Genomic DNA, 19,429 nt, shown 5'->3' with positions numbered 1-19,429 from the left:
TGAACTCAATTATGATTCTATCAGGTGCCAGCTAATACATTCAATATTATTTGAGAGAAGATGAAATACAGTAGTCCACGCAAATCAGAATGGAAAGGCCTCTCACTAAGCTGACACTGAGCGGCACCTTGTCCATGAATAGGTCAAACATTCCAGATTAAAAAAATCTAATGCATTAAAACTAAAGGATAAAATCCACTTAGCAGAATTATTTAAAAGTCCTTTGTTTCAAAAACACACTCCTGCAGAACTTAAAGCAGAAAAACATACATCATAGTATCATTCTTTTTGTAAAAGGTCACAAGTAGTTAAAAAGATTATATTAATGTAATGTCTGCATTATTTTCTGTGTCCATCTGCGAGACCTATTTTCTCTACACTATTTAGCATATGCTGGGAAGAGATAATAATAAGGTTGTTTGAGATTTCTCCAAAGTTTGCACAATGTAGTACACATGTAACATTTATTTAGGATTATCAAAAGCTACAGTGAAAATTAGGAAATTATTAAATGTATAAAGAAATGGAGCACTAGAGTTGGTCCTTTAGGGCAGTTGATGCTTCCTTATGCTTAATGCCAGCTAGGCCCCAACCCACTAAAAAAAGCACTACAGATTAGTATTTTCTGCCAGGCCACGCTGTAAATTAACTCTCTTAATTGTACTGGCATGGTGCTCGAGGGGGAAAACTAATTCTAAACTCAGAGAAATCAGAAGAAGGACTTTAATTCTGCTCTACTAAGCAAGAGGGTTATCTTAGATAAGGAAATATTTTAAGCATACAAAGAATGTTCCTGTCATCATTATTTTCTAGAATGATCTGGTGTCCATCTGAGCAATTTTGTTTTAAGAGCTTAAACTTCATTCCTTCAGATAATACTCCAGTGCCAAACAAGTCTTTGATTGTCCTGGTCATCACTTTTTTTTCTGTATCTTACCCCAAGATGATATAAATATTTTGTTTCACCTTCACAGGTTCATCTTTTCCTTTAGCCTTAATGATGTAAAACTCTATAAATCAATTCTACTCTTGCCATTATGACAAACAAGATACTTACCCTTCTTTTGCTCCAAGTCTTGAATTCTTCCATTCACTTATTCTCTTGCCTCTCTACAAATACTCTTGCCTTTCTCAAAACTATATTTTTTTGGAAGAGGGGTACTTGATTTAATAATCAGTACACATAAAAAAATATCCTTTAAAAAATGGGTCGATTTCTCTAACCTGGTTTCTCCAATTACTGAAGTTTGAAGTGGAGGTTCACATCCAAAGTGACTAGAAATGAGTACTTAATAGATTCAATACATTTCCAAGTCAGGCAAATATAGTCCTGAAGACTTAGAACTGAATTTATCCCTGTGAAATCACCAATAGCTCCACAGACCTCTAAAGATTGCTATTTCTAAAAAATAGCAAATGATAAAGTCAACACTTACTGCAAATAAGACTGCAGAGTGAGCAATAAGAGTAAAAATGTAGGTAGAAAGGACTTTTGGAGATCAAACAGTCCAGATTCCTCCCCCAAGGCATGGCTACCTTCTAAGTTTGATTGGGTTGCTTTTGGGCCATGTCCAGATGAATTTTAAAAACCTCTAAGTCTGAAGGTCTCTCTCTGAGCAACTTGTCCCAGAGCTTTACCTTGCTCCCTGTGAAAAGTTACCTCTTCAAATTCAACAGGAATCTCCTTCATTGACACTTGTGGCCACTGTCCTCTGCCCTATTGCTGTGCACCTCCCAGAGGAGCCTGGCTCTGACTCCTCTACTGCTGCAACTAGCCCCCTGCAGTGCCCTTTCTCTTGTCTCCTGGCAATACAACCTCCAGAAACTCAAGGCCTCCCACTCATCACTGTATTTTCTTGACCTTCTTCTTCTTTTGGAGCCCTACAAATTTGGCACAGCTGCTCCAATGCAATAGAAGAGGAGAATTCTGTGCCTCAACTCTACTGCTGCGCCTGCCCTTCCTTGGTGTAAGGGCACTTTCCACCTGTAACCCATATCCCACCAGATTCCCGTGCCTCTTTCCATGTAACTATTGGCAGCTAGGCTCTACCACTGCACAGGGAAATCCCAAATTAGATGCAGAACTTCTGCTGAGCTGTCTTTGTGAAGCATATTTATACAGTTTTAAGAAAATATTCCTGTCCTAAGAAACTTAAGCCTAAACTAGGTGAGACAGGATAAAAATTACCTGTTCAAGAAAGACTACTCATTAAAAAGAAGGCCGGTTAAAAGTTCTGAGATGGATTCTGAGGGACCATGAAGACAAACGAAAATTCAGGATCTTCTGTTTAAAGTGTGGGAGACAGATAACTGAGAAACTCAAATGCAAAAATGGGTGATAGAAATAAATAAAGCAATAATATTAGAGGGCTACCTGACTGTAAGGCATAAGAATAAAAGAAAGATTGAAAGTAAAATAAGATTATGTACAACCTTAGGCCTGCCACTCATGTCTTCATTCAGCTATTTATTTTTTTCACTTCTGAGATTCCAATTAGGCAACATCAAAGATACCACAAGGCACTTGAGGTACAAAAAGGTCTTCAAAAGGAAAAGTAGTACTGCAGTGTGTCTGTACTATCTGTCAAGGAAGAGTTCAATAAGCCTCTACTGCACTTGAACAATGTGGAGTGAAAAGTATGACCTTAAAATATAAGTGATGGAAAGAAATAAGCATGTGCCTGAAAGGAAATCTCAAATTCATCATCCTAAGCTTTCAAAGACAAACTTTAAACAAAATGGAGAGAGCTGAAAATACCTATTCATTTTGCTTGTGAGAAAAACCAATCTCTCATGCCTTTAGGCAGTACAGAATTATGTGGTCTTTTGAGCTGAAAAAGTGCAAACTGTAGAGGATCAGACTGAATAAATGTTAAGATACCAGTCTCACAGGGCCTTTGGGAATCTATGCAATAACAATATTTTTGAGATGTCACACACAGGAATGGTGTATTTGTTGTAGTTATATACAACTTGCAGAGTAACCAAATAAAAATGAAAGAATGTGTATGCAACAAGGAATAGAGTCAAAGACAAAGGAAATATCTGCATGGGAACATGTAACACATATAAAAAGACCCATCATTTTAAGGTAAGTTTTAAAGAAAGAAGGCAAAACAAACAGGCAAGGAAAAAAAACACAAACCACCCAAAAAAACCCCACACCAAACTGGTACCTTTCAACTGGGCTAGGCTATAAGAAATACTAAGTGGAAAAACATTAATCTATTTCAAGTGTTGAAAAGTTGGTCTGGTTAGTAGGGCTCTTTCCCCCAGTTTATGTAAAGATTTGACATGCAGAATTCATTTAGTCCTTATAGCAAGAAGAAATTTCCTTATCATAAATAAAGCAGACACTAGCAACTGGATGAGGAACAGTTTCCTAAATCTGTAAATTTTTATACAGCACTACTGTTACAGGTGATATGGAGTTGTAGATATATATATATGTCTGAAGAAGGTTTTTTGAGTAAGTCCTCCAGTCGACCTTGTTGCAAAGACCTTCCTTCCTGAAGACAAATTTTTGGTGCAGTTTACTCAGGCTACAAGAATGGTGGCAGCTGTGCAGAAGCCCTTCGGTCTCTGTGATGGGAAGGTTAATACCAACAGAGTCCATCTCCATTGCAGAATTTCTTTCTGTGCTGTTAAGCAGAAGTATCAATAAAAAGCTGAAGCCCTTGGCTGAGGATCTCAGTACATCTCAAGGTTAAGATTCAGCTCAGTATGCAAATATATTTTGCCCTGGTGGGTGAGCCAAAATTAGGCAGACGATAGGTATAATTTTCAATATCTAGTATATTGCTTATAATATCATAAAAAAGTATTTACAAACCCTGATTATTTGGTCTAAGCCTGTAATCCTCTTTAGGAGTAAGATATCTACTGCATAAATACCTTCTTGAGGGGGAAAAAAATCAACTCCTTTATGTGGCAAACTGTAAAACTAACTACATCTTCTTGTGGAAAAAGAAGAGATAAGAAGGCATAAAGGAGCTGACTCTAATTGACACCTTTCCTACAATAATCTGGAACAATACTTCAAGAAGAGCAAAAAACAGGTTTAGTCATGCCCTTCTTTTTTTGTATCATATGCCAAAAAAAGGCTTCAATCTCTTTCTTTAATGACATACTTTACTTCCTTATTGAATTCTTTATTTCATCTCTTTTATCCTTTACTTTTTTTAATCAATTGCTAAAATTGGTCAGCAGAATTGCACATCAGGTACACAACACTTCCTTTTATTGGCATGAGATACATGGGAGACCGGAGCTGAAAAGGCCAGTCATTATGTGCAGTCCAGAAGCTATCATTTCCTGCAGACAATGTATGTTCACAGTTATAGCAGGAATGAGGCCAAATTTAATTTAAACTATCCATTTGAAGTTCCCTTTTTCTGCAATTATTCAAAGTCCATCTTTGTTCCAAACATAATGTTCTCTAATGTCCAGATTCTACAAAAAAGGAGCAAAAGAACTTGGACCTTTAATGTAGCTACAGCTAAAATAAAGACAGAAGTAAAAACATAGAGTGGGCAGTAATGAAAAAGTCATTAAAAAGTGTAAACACATAATGGAAAAAGTGGGGAACAGGGAAGATAAGAGCTCAGCAGGAATAACAAATGCCCCATCCTCAGATGCCATGGAGGTTCACCATTACCTTACTAAGTGGTAGCTGTCTGGTGTTCAGGGACTCAGCAGGACCTCACTCAGAAGTAATCAGGCATTATAGCAGGCATTATAAGCTACTCCCATACTACCTGGGAGTAGCTTACCTATCTAATGTTTCTATCAGAAAATAAATAATTGCTGTGTACTCATAAATTTAGTAAATTTCTGCTTGCAAGTCTTTGGGGATGATAAGAGTTGTTCAAATAAAAGTGTCACAGTAGAGAAAGAGTACAGAAAAGAAAAGAATGGTTTGATTAAAGATTTATCTATCAGTTTGAATTTACTAACACTGCAGTTTTTAGAATAAGAAAATGAAGTTGACCTTCAGGTTTGCAAAAGATAAACAACTTTGCCAATTCAGAAAATCAGTTGATATTTTTAAGTCTCAATGTTGATAAAACAATATTTTTCAAACAGCCACCTCATTTTGAATCTGTCTTTTGTGGCAACATCACAAAAGCATAGAGAAGAGCAAAGTGTTTCCTTTAGGGCTAACACAGCATATAGATATTACAGAAATGTCATTATAAAAAGTTTTGCTGCCACAACAAGATCACCAGCAATCTACAAAGATTGACTAGACAGACTGACAGGCTAATTGACTTGTCTACAAGTCAATTTGTATGACAAGTCAATTCTTTTTCCAGTTCTTATTTTCCTAAACACAGTTATTGCCAGAATGTTGACAATCTTCAGAACACAAAAAACAATTCTACATTGATGTGCCTCTAATTAGTTTGCAGATGCCATAAACCTACTTAAATATTAACTAATATCTTCCAAAAAACATAAGCCTGAATCTAAAAATTTGCCAAGTTTACAAGCTGCAATTTAATACAAAATGTTTTAATGAAAACACTCATCTTTCACCTGATATAAAATGTAAATGCTAAATATACAAGCACCTATATTTTGGGACTTCTCCAAAGTTAAGGAAAGTAATGTTCTGTTTTTAAAAGCAAAATTATAGCTGTATGTTGCAAAAAAGTATGTGCTTACAAGTCCCAAAACTTTTGACAAATCCACTTAAAGGAACCATGTGCATGGAGACACTCTTTGAGTTTTGCTTTGTGGGGGAGTCACAACAGTCATTAAAATATATTAAGCTCCACAATAAATAGAGCAAGTGCTCATTATAATATAATGAGTAAATTATCACACAATGGTCCTGTGGAGGAAACTCACTGCATTTAAAGAATGTTATACCTCTTTTTAATTTAAAACAATTTAAAAAACCAAAAAAACCCCAAACAATCAAACGAACAAAAATCCAAACAAACACAAATGGGGACATCTTCTGTCTCAGTTCAGAACTAGAAAACTTACAGGTATAGCCATGACATAGCATAGCAAACACACTACAATAGTATAACAATATAATCCAACTGGCTTCAGTAGCACAGTAGGTATTAATAGCTTTAGGAAATCAGTCATCACCTGACCTATATAGTCTGAAAGAGCTCAAGTTCATTAGCCTTCAAGTCACAATGCAAGGCTACATAGTCAGTTGTCTTCCTGCTGGCTTTCCTTGTGAGGTATTGATAAACCTCCTGAAAAGGTTTTCATCTAGGAGGCTACTTTTCAAAGGTTCTTACAAAGGAACATCCCTCTGGTCATCTTTTCCATTCATCTGCCTCATGGCTAAAGAAAGATTATCAAAATAATGGTGCCCTATTTTTCTTTCCCTGCATCCAGGCTGTTGTTCCCCTAGCTTTCTCTGCTTTAGATCCAGAACGTGACAAACCTTCCTATAAAATGACATAGCTCTCTAATCTAGCAGAAAACTAACTCAGGAAAGAAAAAAGTACTAGGGAAAAACAGCAGCTTGTTGGCTGAATAATTTTGCATACATTCTCCATAAGCTCCTTTATGCTCTCTGAGGATCAATTCTCTGGTAACACATATCCATCTACTAACTCCTCCTTAATAGAGCAAGAGGTATCCAACATTATGTTTTTCCCTAATAGTTAAAAGCATGGTATTAGAACGATTCTGTTGATTGAGTGGCATCTCAGAAATATAAAGACCTCCTCCAGGAAAATATTCATGTAACATGATCACTCCCCCTAAGTCCTCTAAACCTAATGTCCAATTTATAGCACACAAATGGCATGCACTGTCAAGCCAATGCATTTCTGCAGTCCCAGCAGAAAATTGGGGACTGAACCACAGCACTTGGCGACTGTGGAACCCACTCCCTATCTAAAAGCTGTGCACAGTCTGCATGCCCATAATGGGCCTGCTAAACACCTGGGAAAAGGTAGCTGCTGCTTGAAGGGACTTATGGCAGCAGGTCACATCACCTGTGCCAGGATCAGCAGCTATCTTCCCACTCTGCTGCCTCTTGGCACAATTCTGGTGCACCCACTCTGTCAATGCACAGGGAACTGTATGCCTTGGATAGCTGTCCTGAGAGTACACAACATAACACTGGAAGAAGCCCAACCAGCTAGAAATGTTGAGTTCCATTTGAAAACATGTTAGCTTGCTGGTTGTCTTGACATTTTCCAAAATCGCTTAGAAGGGTTTCTAGTACAAAGCTACACAGTATTTAAAAGTGTTAGTTACACATTCATTGAAAATGAATGAATATAAGAACAAACATTATACTTTTCCACAAGTTTTCTAGAAGAAATTTCTTAGATTATTCATAACGTAAAAAAAAATACAAAAAACCAACTAAACATGCAATGATAAATGGACTGATTATTTTACACCTTCCCACCTGCAAATAGAAAAATATTTAAGATCTCTCTAGCCTGAATAGTCAAGATAATAACTCTGAGCTCAAATTCACTAATATGAATGCAAGAATTCATGCTTTAATGAACAGCAAATATATAACAAATTTTCTTCATCAGCAAAGTGTGTGGAAATTGCGTGTAATAAATGATGCGTAGCTTTTTTCTTGATTTTATTACTCCAGTAAGAAAGCTTATTATTTATAGAAAGACAAAATGTAAAGGATACAAGAAATAGTGATTGAGGACTGTAGTTCAGGCATCAATGACTTTTCCAGTATTTTTATATATTGGCAGTTGCCATGAGCAGTTAATGGCTAACATGCTACAGTACTCATATGCCCTAGTTTTATTTCACCTCTCCTGAAAGCCAAGATTTTACATTTAGAGCAGTCAGCACTTCCCAGGTGCTAATACAATACATCAGTGTTAAAAATACCTTTTTACAGTCAAATTAAATCTTTCTCACCATTGAATGAGCTAAAGGAGCTACCTCCCTTATAGGAACTACTGTTTTCTTCAAATATGCACAAACACATGCATATGCACTCCAACACCCCAAAAAATAATAGCAGTATTATTGGCCTGACACCATCGCTAACCTACCGAATTTTTCACTAATAATAGGAAGATTCTCTTCTGAAAGAACACTTGTATTTTACACCTAGAACAGGACTCACAGAGACAGTCTGAAACTTGCCTCTGAATATCTCAAATACTTGCCCTGCAATTATAGAGATTGTATTCATGTTGGTATTTTTCAAAATTATTTGTTCTATCACTTGTCATATCATCAACAGCAAAGCAGGACTGAAAGTTTGAATATTGAAGCTTGAGATATGGGCTTCAGTATTTAACTCACCCCAACATGAAGCATCATCTTAAATCTCCTTCAAAGAGCTGCCCAATACATAGAAGTTTACAAGTCAAAGACAAAACAAGATTATTTTCTCCAGGCAAAGTATAATTACTGAAAATGAAAGCAACCATAGTGTCTTGAACCAAAAGGTTTTCCTTTACAGCTTTCATACCACCCAGCAAGAACAAGATGTAAAATAAACAGAATTCAAATCCAAATGTATGACTTTTGTAGGACAATATACTACTGATTTGGTTATGTTGACTAATCATAGAATTCAAATAAATCATTTCATATAATAATGAAAATGCACATTCCTATCTGTGACCATAAGACATCTTGCGCCAAAAGATTGCTCAGTCTAGTGCCACACAATGTTACTCATAATTTTTACATGCCTTTTGAGTATCAAACATTGTATTTTTTTAAAGTTGATATTCATTTCTTTGTACCTTCTCAAAGAATATGTGTATACACTTACCATATATACACCCATAATTGTGCTGTAAGAGCTTAATGGCAATTAATTACTAAACAACACAGTGCATGATGGAGACACTGGAACAGGCTGCCCAAGGAAGGTGTCAATGTCCCATCCCTTGCAATGTTCAAGGCTTTGAGTAACCTGGTCTAGTGAAAGATGGCTAAACCCATGGCAGGGCAGAGCAGGTTGGACTAGATGTTCTTCAAAGGTCTCTTGCAACCCAAACCATATCATGATTCTATGATACACCTGGAAATACCAAAATGAGGAGTCAATCAAATAGAGTTGGTTGTTTTCAACAGGAATACTGCACAGGGAGAAGATATGCTAGGAAGCATTTAGACCACCTATACTGAAGCATGTACTTCTATATAACTAGCAGGGAGAGGCAGATTTCTCCAAAGAATGGTTCAAAGCAATTGATGTACATGAAAACCTTGAAGATATCTGATAAGGAAAAGCCTGCTGGTCCCTACCACATAACTCATCCCATCTGCTATGTCAAGACAATGTGGCTGATCCCTCTTGTAAAGTACTTTCAGGGTTCAATATTACAGTAGACTGTGCAGTACTACCGTACAAGGAGAAAAGAACAAAAATCTCACAGATCCTTGCTACAGTCCTAGCGTAGAAATGCAGCTGGTGCCTCAGCTAGCTTGTGTATTTTTACACCCCAATTCACAAGCAGCCTTGATAATTTGGCCTTGTAAGCACTGGATAAATTGTACTGAAACCTAGGTAAGGTGAAGTGAGAATGGAATAATTTGTCTGCGACCTAAATATACTCCCTTTTGCAAGAAGATCTGCTTAAAAGAAGCAAACAATTTCACTAGGAGTAGGGAGTAAAGTAATGCTTTGTCTTTTCTATGATAACAAACCCAGCTTTACCTCTACTCAGATTTGAATAAATTCCATAAAAATATAAATGACAATTGCCATCAAGCAAAACTGTATTTCTTATAGGCCTCAAAAAACTGCTGAATGTATTTTCATTATATAAGGACTGCAGATGTGCAAATGCTACCAAGTTGCCTGTCGATTAGTTATAAAGCTTCATGATTATGTTATTCTGATTGTGTTCAATCCACAAAGACATTACTTAAAAAAAACCCCCAGTCCCCAAAAGAAACCCCTGAAACAACAACTTCCTCCACATAAGCACAACCCCTAAACAGGAGTTCAGCCTTATTCACTCCTTTCAACCTCAAAATTTTTTATTTTAAATTCTGTTGATTCTTAAAACCAGTCAAAAAAAAAAGTAATGGTACATTATTAAAACCATCTTTTAAAACATTTCAGCATTAACTGTTTTCTGGATAAAACCTGGTTTTGAAGGGAAAAAAAAAAAATCTTATCATGCCAATCTTTGTTGTCCCTTATATGATACATGATTTGTTTAGCCCTCAATTTAGAAGTTTCTTAAAAATTCCACTTTCTTTCTTTGACTTTCCAAATTCCATGTAGCTTCATTTGCTGGAAATGGATGGCAAAATTGTGTATAATTCAAAACAGAAGGAACAGAGTAATGGAGACAATACACGCAGTATTAGGTTCTGCAATTTTTTTTTAAACAGGATCATGTAATATTCATTGTTCATTCTACAGTTATTATGCAATGCTCATGTCACACATGAAGTTATAGAGTGCTTTAGGGACTTGTCCAAGTCTGCCAATCAAGTATATGATGAAGTTTAAGCACTTTGCCCTGATTTATCACCAGATTATATACATACTATTTAAACTGCAGCTCTACTGATAATGGAAAATAAGTTTTCCACCATAATTATGCTAGTGAGATATATGTGCTGGCTTACATAGACCTGTGCAGGCTATGCTGCGGTTTTCATATGGAGTTTCTTCTCATGACCTTTGCACATGTATCATCGTCTTCTAAGAGAAGATGCATAGAATCTCTTCTATGAATGCAATCACTTTATGTTGTTGGGGGAGTTTTGCTACGTATTTTGTCTGCTTTCTGCCCTATCAGCTGCCACCTTTATTTTGCATTGCTATCAGCAATGAAACTGTGCTCCATGGTGTCATGATGGCTGATTTAGGCCCCTTTGAAGGACAGGTTTGCCAGGGCTAACTAGCTGTTAGCTGTTCAAACAGGAACTCAGTTCATCTGCATGGAACAGATGACTCACTGGTATTTAGCTGGTTTTATTCAATCTGATAAGACTGATAATTTTTAGCACTAATTGTATTAACAGAAATGCAGCTCTTAACCAGGAGCAGGAGCTATAGTTAACAGAATTTTTCATACCTTTCAAGTTTCATTTATCAGCCAGAGATAAAGGTTGAAATCTTCCATATGACCATATTGAGAACTAGTAATTCAATTGCTCATATTTTTAATGTTTAGAGCTTAAGAGTTCAGAGACAAAATTACAAAAAGAAAAAAAAAAATTAAAGTCACTTTTAAGTACAGATTATTCCCTGAAGGGTATTATGTAAATTTTACGCACCACAGGAATGTCAGCTCTGGTGCAGTAACAACTGTGCCTCTCTGGCGTGCACACATGCACCCTCATACACTAATTTTGGATGTTGAAGACATTTATCCCCAGTTGTTTTATAACTTTGCATATGTTCACCAGAGCTACTACCATGAATTAGCAAAGCATGCACCAACAAAGTGGCTGAGTTACAGTCTCTGCATTGCAGGACAAAAACACTAAACAACATTTTTTAATGTAGGTAGTAAAGAACAATGCTCTCAAATTAAGCTACTTGAGGAATTAAACTAGACAAAGTATAAAAAATTTTGACTGGCATTTTGTCCTAATAGCAGAGTCAACAATGCTATCCTAGAAAGTCTTTCAGGATCTTCAGTACCTGCAAGTTGAAGGCATTTAGTTTTGGATCTCATCTGTAAATGGTTCAGTCAGCAGCACAGTGCCCCCTAAGACATGCTTGTGCACTGAATTTGCTCCTATTTAAAGGAAAGTGCTGTCTGACACACTATTTCTCCAGTCAATTTTTAGAAAAAAGCAGGTAAAAGTGAATGTGTTGGTTTTGTTGTTTTCTTGATTCATTTTGTAGGTTTTTTGTTGGATTATTTGCTTTCTGTTTGATTGACATTTTCTAAGCAGAAATGAAAAAAGTTATTTATGGTAGTTCTTAAGTAGGATGATTAGTAACTTTAACTACAAAAGTAAAATATTACATTGTTTCCATAGGTATACATAACAAAAAAAAGAGTCATACCATAATTTGCATTAGGTAACTATACCATATTATGTCTTCTTCAGAAAAATATGAAATGAAATAAAATGAAATATTCTGTCAAAGGCAGCTGAAGTAGGTTAAAGAAGTCTTTTGGTTATTTCTCTAAATCTTCTTACCTTTACAGTTAGGTAAAATGCCAAACATGGCAAACTTTTAAATTAATTTTATATTTGCCCTGAAAACTAACATTTACTATTATTCAGTAGAAGGACAATTTATGCAGAAGGAAGGCTTCAGTGTTTTCACACAACTGTGTATGGTTGACTGCAGCACAGAAGTAAAGATTTGGAAAGGAAGGAGCTATGTCTAGTGTCTTGGAATGAAAAATACATTCTGTACCTTGAATATAGGAAGTGATTTTATCACCTGTATTAACTGAAGTCATAATTTTACCTGTGTTTTCCATTGTATTTCCTTTGATTGTGAAAAACGAATGGGGCATTGATGCGCATGAAATTGAATTTATCCCAATCCCTAATCTGAATGATAAACTACATTGAAATATAAGAAATGCTCATACTGTTTTACAGAGATCTAGTCAGAGAAATACATGCAGGCATCTGCGTTTGCCACATTTCATTGGCTTCTGTACACTGTCCTCCTTGTATCTTGTCACTCATGTACACAAAACAGACTCACAGGCACACACAGACGCATACACACACACACACACACACACAGGTTCAGGACTATGCTGTTTTCAGAGACACACATTAGCAAAGTCATCCTAGGGAACTCCTTGCTTGCCAAAACACTCAGTTCCAGACCACTGACAGTTCCATCAGTCAAAATGTGGTGTGAACTAAAGGTACATGGTAGTTTTTGTTCATTAGGTGAGGTACTATTGGGGTGTGCTAGGAGGAGATGAAGAGAGGATTTATTTCTGCCTGTGCATTATTTACAGTGCCCTTTACCCAAAGTAAAGTTAGGTGACTGCTTAAGCTTTAACAAGCAGCTAAAGGCAAATCCGCAGGAGGTCTTCTTTTGCTGCAATTCCAATCCTCAGTTATCACACATAATGTTACAAATATGGTGGGGGGGAGGGAAGGGGGGGGAACCCAAACCCCTGAAATTGCTATTCAAATACCAAGCCTAATGTTCTTCACATATAGTTCAACATGGCATGCGGTTTTATTGTATAAAAAGGCTCGCATATGTGAGTTGAGCCAAAGAATAATCTGTCTGCCGTCACCATTAAAATGCATCTGCACATTATCCCCATAAGTTAAGGAGCAGAACTGTAGGTATTACGAACACGGTCACACACAAACACATACACAGAGCGCCGCTACCTTTCTACGCCTGTATTTTGCAGGTCCCTTTGCAACTGCCTCGGATAAGCAAACACGTTCCTACAGCACCACAAGGGTAAGGCTTACGTACCAGCGGCAACTTTAACACAGACAAATTACAGGTTGTGCACCCACTACGACAGCATTATTGCACAAAATATTTTGCGCTACTTAGAAGTCTGTGTTAGCGGCACCGCTGTACAGAAATATCCATGTTGCCACATATTAAAGTGTCATTTTATTTAAGCCTTACCTTGGCTGACTTGCCCTAACTGGTGACAAGGCACTTTAATTTATAAGAAGCAAATGGGGACTTTTCGCAGTGCTGGCGGCACAGCTGCTCGCCGTCCTCAGAGAGGTACCGGGCCCCGGCTCCGCATCCCTCGGAGCCCCGAGCCCCGCGCCGCCGCTCCTGCAGCGCCGGCAGCCCGGGCGATTGGCCGCGCCGCCCGCCCGCCCCCGCCCCGCTCCGCGCCCGCCCGCCCGCCTCCCCTCCCTGCCCGCCCCCGCTCTTCTCCCCTCCCCGCCTTGTTTTCTCCCTTCCCAGCTCTTTGGGAATGCAAGCAGCCTCCTGCGCGCAATGGCAGAGCCGGGCTAGCCCCGGCTCTCGGGCAGATGCGCGATTCAGCCATCTACATACCGATCCATCCATGCATCCATCCATCCATCCATCCATGCATCCATCCATCCATCCGTCCATCCGTCCGTCCTCCCGTACCGATATAACCGGTGTGTTCGGGCACAGGGATATCTTTGTCCGGTAACTGCGCGGCGGCTGCGAAACCCCCCTGTTCGTGCTTGAGGTGCAGAAGAAGGACGGCTCCAGCTTGGTGACAGCTAGCCCCTAAATTCGGTGCCGGGAAGGGGGGCCGGGAGCCGGGAGGGTTGGGCTGCCGAGCGGGGCGGGAGTGCACAGAAAGGGCGCACCACCGAAAGCGGGCAGTACGGTACTGCTGTGGCAAGCCGGCGATAAATTTTCCTATTTCTGTGCAAAGTCGTCACAGCCTGCTAAACATTCCACTGCTGGCTCGTTCATCAGCCGTCCACACGGTCCGGCTGTAAGATTCAGATTGAATGATTCCCTTTAATGCCTCCTTCCAATACTGGTGGGGCACAGGAGGTGCCACGTTAGCAACCTGTCCCCTACCAGATCAGTCCCACTCCTTTAAAGATTTCCTGCCCTCTGACATCCCTATATTCATATCACTACACCAGTGACTGTAAGCTGGTGGATAATTTGTGCCCTTTCAGGCTGGTCTGGATCAAGGCAGGCTAGTTGGTGCAAAAGTAATTCAAAAATCTGGACCTTGTATAACATCTTTACTCCAAACACACCTTATTCGGAATTAAGATTAATGGCATTCTCCTGATTCAGGGTTTCAGGAACGGGGCAACCGTGTCATACTCTGCTTACTCAACCCGCTAAAGCAGCATATTAAAAATGTAATTAACATACAAGTGAAAGCCATGGCACATTCCCTGCTGGTGCAAAGGAGCTTTGCTTCCAGCCAGCAGGACATGTATCCTGGAGTGAGCCATGAAACCAGTGTGCCTGTGTCCCAAAGCTCCAGCAGGAAATGACAGGATGAAAGAAAAGAAAGCTACTGCCTTTTTTTTTTTTAATGTTTTACAGTCAGAAGCAGCATCTGAAGTATAAATGAGAGGTACCCCATGTAAAAATGATCTAGATTTGAAAAGCAGAGCTGAAAAGAGTAATTCTACAATTTAACATAACCAGAAGGAAAGCTGTTACACCAGATTAGATGGAAAGAACAACACTGCTCACTGAGATCACTTGGGCTGCTGGATTTTGAGAACTTTTCAAACAAAATCGCTCTGAGCTGCTCAGTGACATACATTAAAAATGATTTTGCTAGCAGGATAGGGAATTGAAGGCAAGAAGCAGCTAGTTGTTTGAATTTGGGGGATGTAAGCTCTTGGAGGGAATGAAATGGAAGCTGTTTCAATTTGCAATTTATATCTCCTCTGGCTTGCAGCTGCAGCACATATGAATCAATGCTTTAATACACAGTCTTCAGAGTGTTCTCTCTCATGCAACTTCTGTTAGGTTGTGCATAGCTCTAGATTCAGACAGATCTCATGATCTGGGGGATGGGCTGCTTCTACCCAGATGCTTTCACTATTTTACTGCACTATGGCAGAAGCAAATTTTTAATCTCTTTGCCAGGGAAGTAGTTGTATTAGTAACAAGGAGGGGAAAAAAGGAGTCAAAAAAGGAGTGAAAAGACACGTTTCCTTTCATTCTCTTAAACTCCAGACAATATAACATGAAAACGAATTCATGTCAAACCATCCTCCAAAGATTCCCACCTCAGTGCATAAACTGAAAGGTATAAAATACAGGGTTACCTTTCAGCCTACCTACCCTTGGATGACATGCTGCTTAGGTGTAACAACCCAGGGATATGGCTAGAAGCAAAACATTTTATTTTAAGGTATTTTCTCAGTAATTTCCAGTGAATAAGACAAAATTATGAATATTCACCAGATACTCAGAACATGTGTCGTCAAATAATTTGTTTCTGCAATAAGATGTTTGACAAGCAGAGGGAAGTCTTGATGCTTCGAAAAGCATTTAGAAGGTGAAAATCTGCAATTCTTTCTTCATATATACATATAAATTAAATACATGCACAAGCACTTGTATTGACATATTTCAGAGACTTCTCAGAGGCAGGAGTAAAGAATATCTGTTTAAAGGGATTATATCCACTGTTGCAGGCTAATTTGATAGACAATGATCAAAGTTTTCTTAAGAATTCAAAATTATGCCATTTCAAGGAAAAAGCTGACAGTTTGAAAAAACTAGCCTCAATGAACTCTGACATTTCTTTTAAGCCTACATTTTAAGACTAAATACTGAGATTTGGTGTTACTGATGTTAGGTCAATCCTTTCATCAGTTTCAATGCTAAAAGATTTTGAATTTGTCATGGGGAAAAAAAGTCTGATGAAAAGAACCTCAAAATGAAGTTACTGTCTGGGACTCCAGCAGTATCACCAAAGGGATTCCAGGGAAATTTGGATATAACCCTTGAAGTCATTGTATGCATGGGTCTTGCCTAAGGAATCCAGCAAACTTACACAATTCTAGCAATATAGCAAAATACAGAACTTCATCAATCACGTTAAATAAGTTCCCTTCCCAGACTGAAGAGCTCCTGACAATGATTGCAGGGGTAGAAGAGAAGAAGAGGCTCTTTTTGTCCCTTCTAACTTCGGGACTTGCTATATTTAAAAGCAGTACTGAAAAGGACATAGACTAGTTATGAAGGAAATATACAGCTGTACCAAAAGAAAACTAGCTTCTGCAGATTAAAAAAAAATATTGTTTTGCAGCTCCAGTTAATAAGTAATAGAATATGCTCATAAAATCAGTCTCTCTTTGGGGGTGTTTAATATGCTAAACATGAATTGATTGTCTTGCAGGTAACTGCTAGAGAACTAATCACCCAGCTAACAGTCAACCAATTAGAAAAACACTAAGTGGTTCATTTATACAAAAAGTAATGAAAATTCCAGCTCATTTATAGATTACAAAGTTTCTGTACACAAGACAGGTAGATGAGGAATGGCTAAGATCACATTGGGATAATGATGTTGCCAAGTTTAAGTCCAACTCTTTCTTAAACTTGTGTACTCTAATAGCTGCAGCTGAAGGAAATTTGCTCAGTTGCTGCCAGGTACCTCTGCTCACACACTGAGAGCAATTGCTCTGGGAATTTTCATATTCTTGTTCAAAAGCACCAGGGAATAACATAGTAACCCTTACTTCCAGCAGCGTCTTCTCAGTCTGCAGAAAATTACAAACCCCTTCCCTTTTTCCTAGTTTTGAAAGAGTGAAAACAAAAGATTCTACCATTTCCTGCCACAAATTTCACATTCACTAATCATTATTTTTCTTCTCAGCTGCAGCACATAAGAGCTGGTCCCAAACATACGTCTAAGAACATATTTGACACTCTCCAGCAATATCTGTTTCTTGTCTTAGTAGATGAACATTTTAATTTGCTTTTATTAATAAATATTCTTACAGCTACTAATTTATGCAGAAATGAATTTTCTTAGAATTTGTATGTGGTTTACTAATGACAGTTCTTTAGAAATGGTCATCCAAAAATATATCACCAAGTGGAATTAATATGGGGCCTCAAGTTAAAAAGCGTTAATATGTCAAGTTGAATATAAAAATAATGTATAGAGTTTGATGATGAATCACAATGAGACATAATTGACTCACCACACTACTGCTATTTCAATTTCAAAGAGGACTTAAATGTAATAAAATATAAAAATGCAAAAATAATTTTGATATCAAATTGTTACATTGTTACAATATTGTTACATTCCCATCTCTAGATAGCTAACAGAAAATCATACCAAAATAGATCATGGCAGTAAAAATTTTCATATTCTGATACATAACAGTGGGACAGAAATTTTTAACTTGTCTAGTAAATGAACATACAACTGAGCTATCTTCATGCTCCTAATGAAGACTCTCTGGAGGTTTCTCATATCATGCCTCCATATTTTTAGTTTTAATTTGGTAATGTGCACAATATTCAGAGGAAATAGGATTAAGACAATTTATTTTGCATATGGTCTCCGAATATTCTGTAAGGCATGCATTTCCTCTAGAAAATTTAAATAGTTGATTAGAAAAAGTAAATTTTTAATACAGGTTAGCAAATTCTACACTATACTAATTGCAGAGGGAATGACACTGTTGATACTGCCTTGGCTCCTTTCTACACTAAGCATCACTGGAGTATTTTCTAATAAAACAACAACAGCTGTTCCTAGATATATGATGCCAATAACAGTTGCCAGTCACAAAAACTTGTGATAATATAGTCACTTGCCTTTAGTATTCCATGAAACAGCAGGCAAAATATACTGACAGGACTTGGAGAAAACAACATAATGCCTGGCATTTTGCTACCTGTTACCATAAAACTCTGAGCTAATCAGTCCCTTTCTGAATGCAGGAAAGATGGAAAACAAAGTAAAGGGCCACAAAAGAAGAGCATAGTGTGTCAATCTCTCAGTGTCTGCATGGAAACAGACAAGAAAGAAGGCTCAGCTGAAGGCAGTGAAGTAATTAACTTAGACATTAGTAGACCTTTCTGCCCATCCTGTGGAATTTCTCACTAATGTTTATAATAGACACTGTTCAATCAAGAAACTTGCTTAATTGGGCTGTTTCCTGGGAAACTAATACAATTGTGTAATTGTGGATCATGCACTGACCAGTGTAAAATGGGATACGTCTTGGTAACTGTATAATGTTCATGTGTAATGGGTGACATTTTTGTAAGTTTAAATCTGTCAATGAAATTATCTTGATGGCTTTGAAATTAATGTAGTCAAAAATAAACCTTTTTCATACACAGACCAGTATTAAATCCTCTCAAGTCAAGATTCCCACTGAATTCTTGCGAATGGTTATTCAGGTACTCTTTACAAAACATCAGATACAAATATCCCTTTTTCAAATAATGAACATTATATTTGGTGGAGTTTGGCTTTTACAGCTGGTAGTGTGATACAACCTTCTTTCCCACTGTAACTATAGCTTTAATAAAGTATTGCTTAGTGGTAGGAAAATACTAACAAGCAAAGATTTCTGGGACAATATAAAGACAGATTTTCATAATATAATCCAAAAGGACATTATTTCTGGGGCATATTATGTATTTTTTATCTTTACTAAGATAGAGAAATTGCTTCTCTTAGACTCAGCACACAGTATGCTAAAGGCAGATCATTCCATCTACTGGAATGCTTCTCAGGATGTGCTTTTCTTTTGCCATTTACTTATTAGTGCCCACTGTAATTAGTTAGAATTAAGAAAAATCAAGTTTATGACTAGTATGATCTGTTTAATAGGCTAAATAAGCAACAAGAAATAACCTCGTGTTAGATGGTGACAAACAATGAAGCAGAGACATATGTTTTTTCTATTCCCCAAGCATAAACAGAACACAGAGTTTCCCTGACTAATAGATTTACTTTCATTTTAATTAAAACAGAACATTTAGTTACATTTCCTCCGTTCTGTCAAAGAATTAAATAGATAAATGGCTAGCAGGAGAAAAAATGACAACATTTTCTTTAGTGCTCCGACTGCA

The 19,429-nt window shown here is 37.6% G+C and overlaps 1 protein-coding gene and 1 long non-coding RNA gene across 7 annotated transcripts in view; one reads left to right on the top strand and one right to left on the bottom strand.

Moving 5' to 3' along the window:
- CDH18 (cadherin 18) overlaps positions 1 to 19,429 on the bottom strand; it is a 490,995-nt gene that overhangs the window by 217,897 nt on the left and 253,669 nt on the right. For 2 of the 6 annotated variants that reach the window (XM_066559548.1, XM_066559555.1), the window contains exon 1: positions 13,994 to 14,145. The exons of 2 other annotated variants lie outside the window; for them this stretch is intronic. The gene's annotated coding sequence lies outside the window, so the exon portion shown is untranslated. Of the gene's footprint in view, positions 1 to 13,528; positions 13,640 to 13,993; positions 14,146 to 19,429 lie in introns of those variants that run through there. 2 more of the 6 variants (XM_066559530.1, XM_066559538.1) reach the window with 2 other exon arrangements.
- LOC136562631 (uncharacterized) lies at positions 13,843 to 18,730 on the top strand. Its single transcript, XR_010784537.1, has 2 exons — positions 13,843 to 14,105; positions 18,287 to 18,730. It is a non-coding gene; the product is annotated as an uncharacterized lncRNA (long non-coding RNA).

This window comes from Molothrus aeneus, chromosome 1, assembly GCF_037042795.1.
Source record: "Molothrus aeneus isolate 106 chromosome 1, BPBGC_Maene_1.0, whole genome shotgun sequence".
Lineage (NCBI taxonomy): Eukaryota > Metazoa > Chordata > Aves > Passeriformes > Icteridae > Molothrus > Molothrus aeneus.
The sequence above is the reverse complement of the archived record's forward strand: the minus strand, read 5'-3'. Positions and strand labels throughout refer to the sequence as shown.